General features: G+C 42.9%; 1 long non-coding RNA gene across 1 annotated transcript in view; it reads left to right on the top strand.

Moving 5' to 3' along the window:
* LOC107109866 overlaps nucleotides 1-4,175 on the top strand; it is a 9,030-nt gene extending 4,855 nt beyond the window's left edge. Inside the window, exons 6-11 of the long non-coding RNA XR_001482492.1 lie at nucleotides 525-552; nucleotides 989-1,039; nucleotides 1,866-1,912; nucleotides 2,985-3,028; nucleotides 3,875-3,903; nucleotides 4,099-4,175. This is a non-coding gene — a long non-coding RNA (uncharacterized LOC107109866). The remainder of the gene's footprint in view (nucleotides 1-524; nucleotides 553-988; nucleotides 1,040-1,865; nucleotides 1,913-2,984; nucleotides 3,029-3,874; nucleotides 3,904-4,098) is intronic.
* Nucleotides 4,176-5,804: the final 1,629 nt, after the last annotated feature.

The following is a 5,804-nucleotide window of genomic DNA, read 5'->3' as shown; positions in this document are numbered from 1 at the left end:
CACATCCTGGAAAATCTACAGCAACTAATGAACTCTGGCCGTGAAAGCCTTCGACAACAAAATGGTCATTTTGCTAAACAGTCCACTGGAGTGCCCCATGGTCTTGGTTAGCATCCTAAAAGGCTTGTAAGGGCAAAAATTTCATGCTTGTGCTCATTCAGCATGGCATAGGGTTGATATAAGTCACTGCACCTGAGGTTACCTGCTAGCATGCCTTTGGTCAAATCTTCGATACGCTTGCAGCTGTGTTCCTTCTAGGCACCTCTTGCATCATACTTGGCCTTAGAAGTACTAGGATGCAGTCTGGAATCATTCTGGGGAACACGCTTCTTCTTGTTGGGGTCTCTCTTGGAATTCTGTCGGCAGGGTTCAAAATGATGATGATTAAATGTCTGATCCGAAATCAGTATGTGGACTAATCTTGCTGAAAAACCCTGTAACTGCTGTGGTCCTTTATTCAAGCACTGACTTAATCCGTTGCCTAGCATTGTAAATGGCAAACTAATGCTTTGTTTCTTAATTAGGTTCTGAGTATGGAGTTCCAAATCTGAGGTAAGAGCACATTTTTTTGTATTCGTCCCATAAGAGGCTGTTTGGAATACACTTGTAACCAGTGATGAAACTAGATTCTGCCAGATGAGAGCCTGTGATATTAACCCTATACCGTTCCACTTACTGAGGTTACAATTTTTAATGTTCGCTAAAGCTCAGGCACTTTTTAAAATTATTTTTTCAAATTTTACAAGAGCTCAGGCACTTTCATAGGGTTAGTAGTAATCGGGGTATGTGTGTTATCGGCTGTCTGTACCAATGTTCAGTTCTGGCCGAGATGTTTTTCCACTCTGGGTAGCTCCTAGGTGAAATTTGCTGCCTAATCTCAGAATAAAGATAAAACTTCGAAAGCAAGCTATACAAAGAAGCCTTGCTTGGGGCTGTTTATTGTGTGGAACTGATGGTGTAATTCTTTTTTTGTGTGTTTTTTTTAAAGTACAACTAGAAGAGGATTCTCTCAGTAGTCTTCCTGTCAAGAGACAGATTGGTAAGTTTCTAGCTGATGTCTTGCTGTTTAGAAATGGGTGTTTAATATCTGACTTTGTAAGCTTAGTTGGGTGTGTTTCTAGAAAGAGGGGCTCTGTTGCAGGCGGCGCAAGGCTACAGCTTAGTTAGGGGTAAGAGTTCGTCATGTAGAAGGTCCCAGGTTCATTCCCCAGCACTTGCAGTTAACCTTGGTCAGTGGGGCTGGGAAAAGACTGTAGAATTGCTGATAATTGGAAGAAGGCGGTGTGGAGAGAGGAGGACTCGGTATAGAATTGGATCCAAAAAGTTTTCTTCATGAGGAAAAGGGAGGCATGGATCCACTTTGACCACCCAAGATGGCTACGCTGGGCATCTTGGGAGCTGCACAGTTAAAACCCATGTGCGATGGGGGCTGTGTGGTAAGAACTGGGTGGGAGTGAAAAAGCTGGCACGTTCCCACCCCCATAGGTGCTTGTATATTTGCACGTTCCTTCCCAAAATGCCATACACCACTGAAAAGAAAAGCTATGCTGTGGGAACAAGAAAAGCCAATGATGACTTAGAGTAGTGGACAGAACCGTTTTCTGAAAACAACACACTGAGGCTTTCTGGAAAGAAGTGGTGTATGTAGCTGGACAGTGAAATGTCACTGGAACAGTCTTGTAGTTGTACAGATCGGCATTGGATGCAGTCAGCTTCTAGTGGCATGCAAATGAACAGGGCTAACTGGGCCTCAAGACAAATGTACACTCAGAAGCTTGTAATGTGTTGAAATGAAGTAAAGTATTAGGGCTTTAAAAGTACTAATATAGGGGGGACCGTGCTTAACCTATGCAACCTCTCTGTAGCAGGGTGTTCAATGGACAGAGGAGTGATCTGCTTTGCAGCATATTGGGTAAGTTCCAGCAATAACACTTGAAGAGGTTGTTAGGCAGTGAGTGGGTCTGCAAAGTGAGATTGGGCTGGTGGGTGCTGCTGTCGGGGGCTCCTGTGTCTTTGAGGCCTTATCCTGTGGTCGCGGCTATAAAGTGCATGCCCTACCTGCATTTTTGTAGAATGCCCACCTGAATCCTGAGAAGGATGCATGTCAACATTTATCCTTTAAAAATAAGAGATTTTAAATCTGTTATTGGCTGGAAGTCCAAAGGCAAAATTTGCCCCCTTGAATATGCCAGTTTAATTATTCTCCAGGTTCTCTAGTGTTAATATAATGGACTGGATCAAAGACAACTACTCCTGATTGCAGGGATGTCCATTAGTAGGACAGTTCTGTCTTGTCTTCCTCTTCCCACTGCACCCTAAAACACTCCCTGAAATTCTGTTCCTGTGGGATGGGACCTTTGGAAACAGGACGAAGGGTAAATTGGTCCCTCCCCAATTAATGGGCATGTGCTGCTTTACCCAGTCTGTTAAGAGGATGCAAGTAAGAAATGACTTCTCATGCATTTCTCTCCCCCCCCTCCAAATCTGCCTGTCTTTTCCATGCTGAGTTGTTGAATTCCAAACAGAATTGGAACATGGAGACTTTCCCCATGGGTGTGTGTGTGTATGTTGTGTACTGTTAATGATGAAATTGTACAGAACAATGGGAATCTCTCTGAAAGGGAGTGATGATAACTCTATACTGAAACAGTACAGAACCAATGCTGCAGCCTCATACCTCTGCTGCTGGGTTGGAAAGTATTTCTAGAGCGCCAGCGTGGTGTAGTAGTGGTTAAGAGCAGTGGACTCTAATCTGGAGAACCGGGTTTGATTCCCCACTCCTCCACACGAAGCCTGCTGGGTGACCTTGGGCCAGTCATTGTTCTCTCAGAGCTCTCTCAGCCCCACCTACCTCACAAGGTGCCTGTTGGGGAAGAGGAAGGGAAGGCAATTGCAAACTGCTTTGAGACTTCTTAGGGTAGAGAAAAGTAGGGTATAAAAACCAACTTTTCTTCTGTTTCTAAGATAAGGCTATTTTATTACAGATTAAACTGGCTAGTGTTCTGGAAGAAGTCTTCTACTGCCTAAGGTAGGTGTTACATGCTGTGGGTTGAAACCTGACTTGAAAAAGTCACTGTGTATGCCATTCAATGTTTTGATGCCAGATCACTAGTATTTTATTGTGCTCATGTCACAGAATACTGTCAACAAGTTAGCTGTCTTCAAAGTCAACACCTGATTATCTTTGCAGCTGAGTTCATTTCAAGATCTCCCTTCCCTCATAGTAATTAAAGAGCTTGAAGATCAAAGCAAGAATCGGCACAGATACAATGATGAGAACATAGTTCAGCAGATGAACAGTGATGATCTGTCTTTCGCTCCTATCTGACGTATCTGGCTACAAGCTCTTTAGACAACACACAATGGGGTTGTATTTGCATGTCCTCTCCTGGCTAAGCTCTGTGGGACTCCTGGAATTAATCCTTAGTGTCTAGTCTTGTTGGTGATAAAATAAATGCTTTTTAAAATATCTGTGTATATTTGCTTCTGTAAGACTGCCCTTTGGGTTTGTTGTGGCAATAAAATGTTGAGAAAAGATCTTGACGTGGTACCAGTCATATTTAGCAAACTAGCTGTAATTTATGAAGTACAGCAAGGGAAACTGAGTTAGACAAATTCAGCAATAAATTTAATTCCAAATGAAACTCCAAACCATCCCAGTTATGTTGATGGCCTGAGCTCCGGCAGTGACTTGTTTGGTCTGAGGGACACTTTTATGCAAAACATTGAACCAGAGGAAAAAAAGATGCAGATTTAGAAACATGCTGCACTGGCTACTGTAGAATCTTCTCTATGAAGTACAGTGGTTTAATACATTCTGTGATTGTGCATTTTATTCCCTCCTCTCATCTATACTAATGTTTCTTTCTCCTAGGAGAACTTGAAAACTGACAACTTTAGAAGGTGGGTATCAATCCTGTATGTAAAACACAAAACTTGACATCTATTATGGGAGTGGATAAATGATGATAACTTCACCTTGAACTCTCTCTCTGATATGTGATGGAGAATCTAGGGTCTGATCTCTTTCTTTTCCAAGATATACTCTGCTTTAGTCTGCAACACGTAGGTTAACCTTGCTTCTTTTTTATTCCATAGGCTTGGAGCTACAGGCCTATCCGGAAGGGGATGTGTGTAACCAAACACTTGAGAAGCTAAAATCTAATGCTATGACATTTGGGTATTAAAAATTATTCTTCGAAATCTTGTTGTGCCATTTCTTCGCTCTTATTTGTATAGTGTAATAATGTCCAAATTTAAAATCTGAAGGAGTTTCAAAATCAAGTCATCCTGTGACCGCCAGGTTGTCTAGTAGCTGACATTCCAACTGTGCCTTGAGGAAGGAGGGAGAAAAGTTAGGCCTTTTGTGAAAGTTGAAGTCTGTCTCTTGGGGAGAGAGCATGTGTGAAGGTCCGGTCTGATAGTTAGAATGAGGAAGCTGGACTCTCTATTTTCAAGGAAAGGCCTTAGGTGATAACAAGCTAAATGTTATTCAGAGGTCTCTGATTCTAACGACTTAAAATGTGTACTTCAAATGTTGCTGAAGCTCTAATTAGAATGCAAGTAAATGCTATTTCTTTGTCTGGAAGCCTATGCCTGCTGAATTTGATGGAAGTTAAATTATTTTTTTCCCTCTTTTGCCTCAGAGGCCTTGGTGTCCTATAACTGAACTAAAATCACCTCACAACAGCTAACCATGTATTCTACAGCTGCTCTGAACTGAGGCTTTTGCACACTTCCATATTCTTACTTTGAAGAAGGGAGAGGTTGATTGTAACAAGCATAATGTCTCCCCTCTCCCCAAATTATAGGCTACCCCAAAGGGTTATCACCAATATACATATGGGAGAGCATGGAAAGGTGTGTCCCTACTCATAGCTATTAATTTTGCTCAAAGTGTTTTTTATTATGTCATGGGCAGTGTTCCCTCTAAATTGAGCTAGGGTGAGCTGGCTCACAATTTTTCAGCTTCCGGCTCACACCTTTTTACCTTAGCTCAGGAAGGATGGCTCCAGAGCAAACTAATTTCTGCAGCAGCCAAATTGCCGGCTCACCACTTTAATGCTGGTCGCTCACAAAGTAGGATTTTTGCTCACAGGTCTCCGCAGCTTAGAGGGAACCTTGTGCAAGTTTTTAAGGAATAGGTGTCTTCACACACAGATTCCATCCTTTGTACACTTTCTGAGTTACTGTCTTTTACTGTGTGCCTGAAAGGGGAGTTGGAAAGATAGTCAAAGTAGGATTTTTGCTCACAGGTCTCCGCAGCTTAGAGGGAACCTTGTGCAAGTTTTTAAGGAATAGGTGTCTTCACACACAGACTCCATCCCTTGTTCACTTTCCGAGTTACTGTCTTTTACTGTGTGCCTGAAAGGGGAGTTGGAAAGATAGGCAGGGCTTTGTGGGTTACTTTTTTGAGGGTGGCACCTTTAAGACCAACAGTTTTATGCACATGAATGCTTTATACCCAGAATAAAACACTGTTCCCTTGACGTAGCAAGAGATCCAACCAGCCCATGGCTTTCTACTATGTGAGTGATCCCTCCTTCCACTCTGCTCATACATCTAAACCGACAGCCAGGGTTACACCCTGCAAACTCCGAACAAACCCAAGCTTTGGTGTAGTGGTTAAATGTGCAGACTCTAATCGGGGAGAACTGGGTTTGATTCCCCACTCCTCCACTGGCACCTGCTGATGTGACCTTGGGTCAGTTACAAGCTCTGGCACAGCTGTTCCACCCAAAAAGGCCAGGCTGGCTGCTACCAGGGCCCGAGCTTTTTTGGTGGTGGCTCCTACCTGATGGAAT

This window comes from Gekko japonicus, unplaced genomic scaffold, assembly GCF_001447785.1.
Source record: "Gekko japonicus isolate JY-2015 unplaced genomic scaffold, Gekko_japonicus_V1.1 scaffold3701, whole genome shotgun sequence".
NCBI classification, from domain to species: domain Eukaryota; kingdom Metazoa; phylum Chordata; class Lepidosauria; order Squamata; family Gekkonidae; genus Gekko; species Gekko japonicus.
This window is presented reverse-complemented; position numbering and strand designations above follow the sequence as displayed.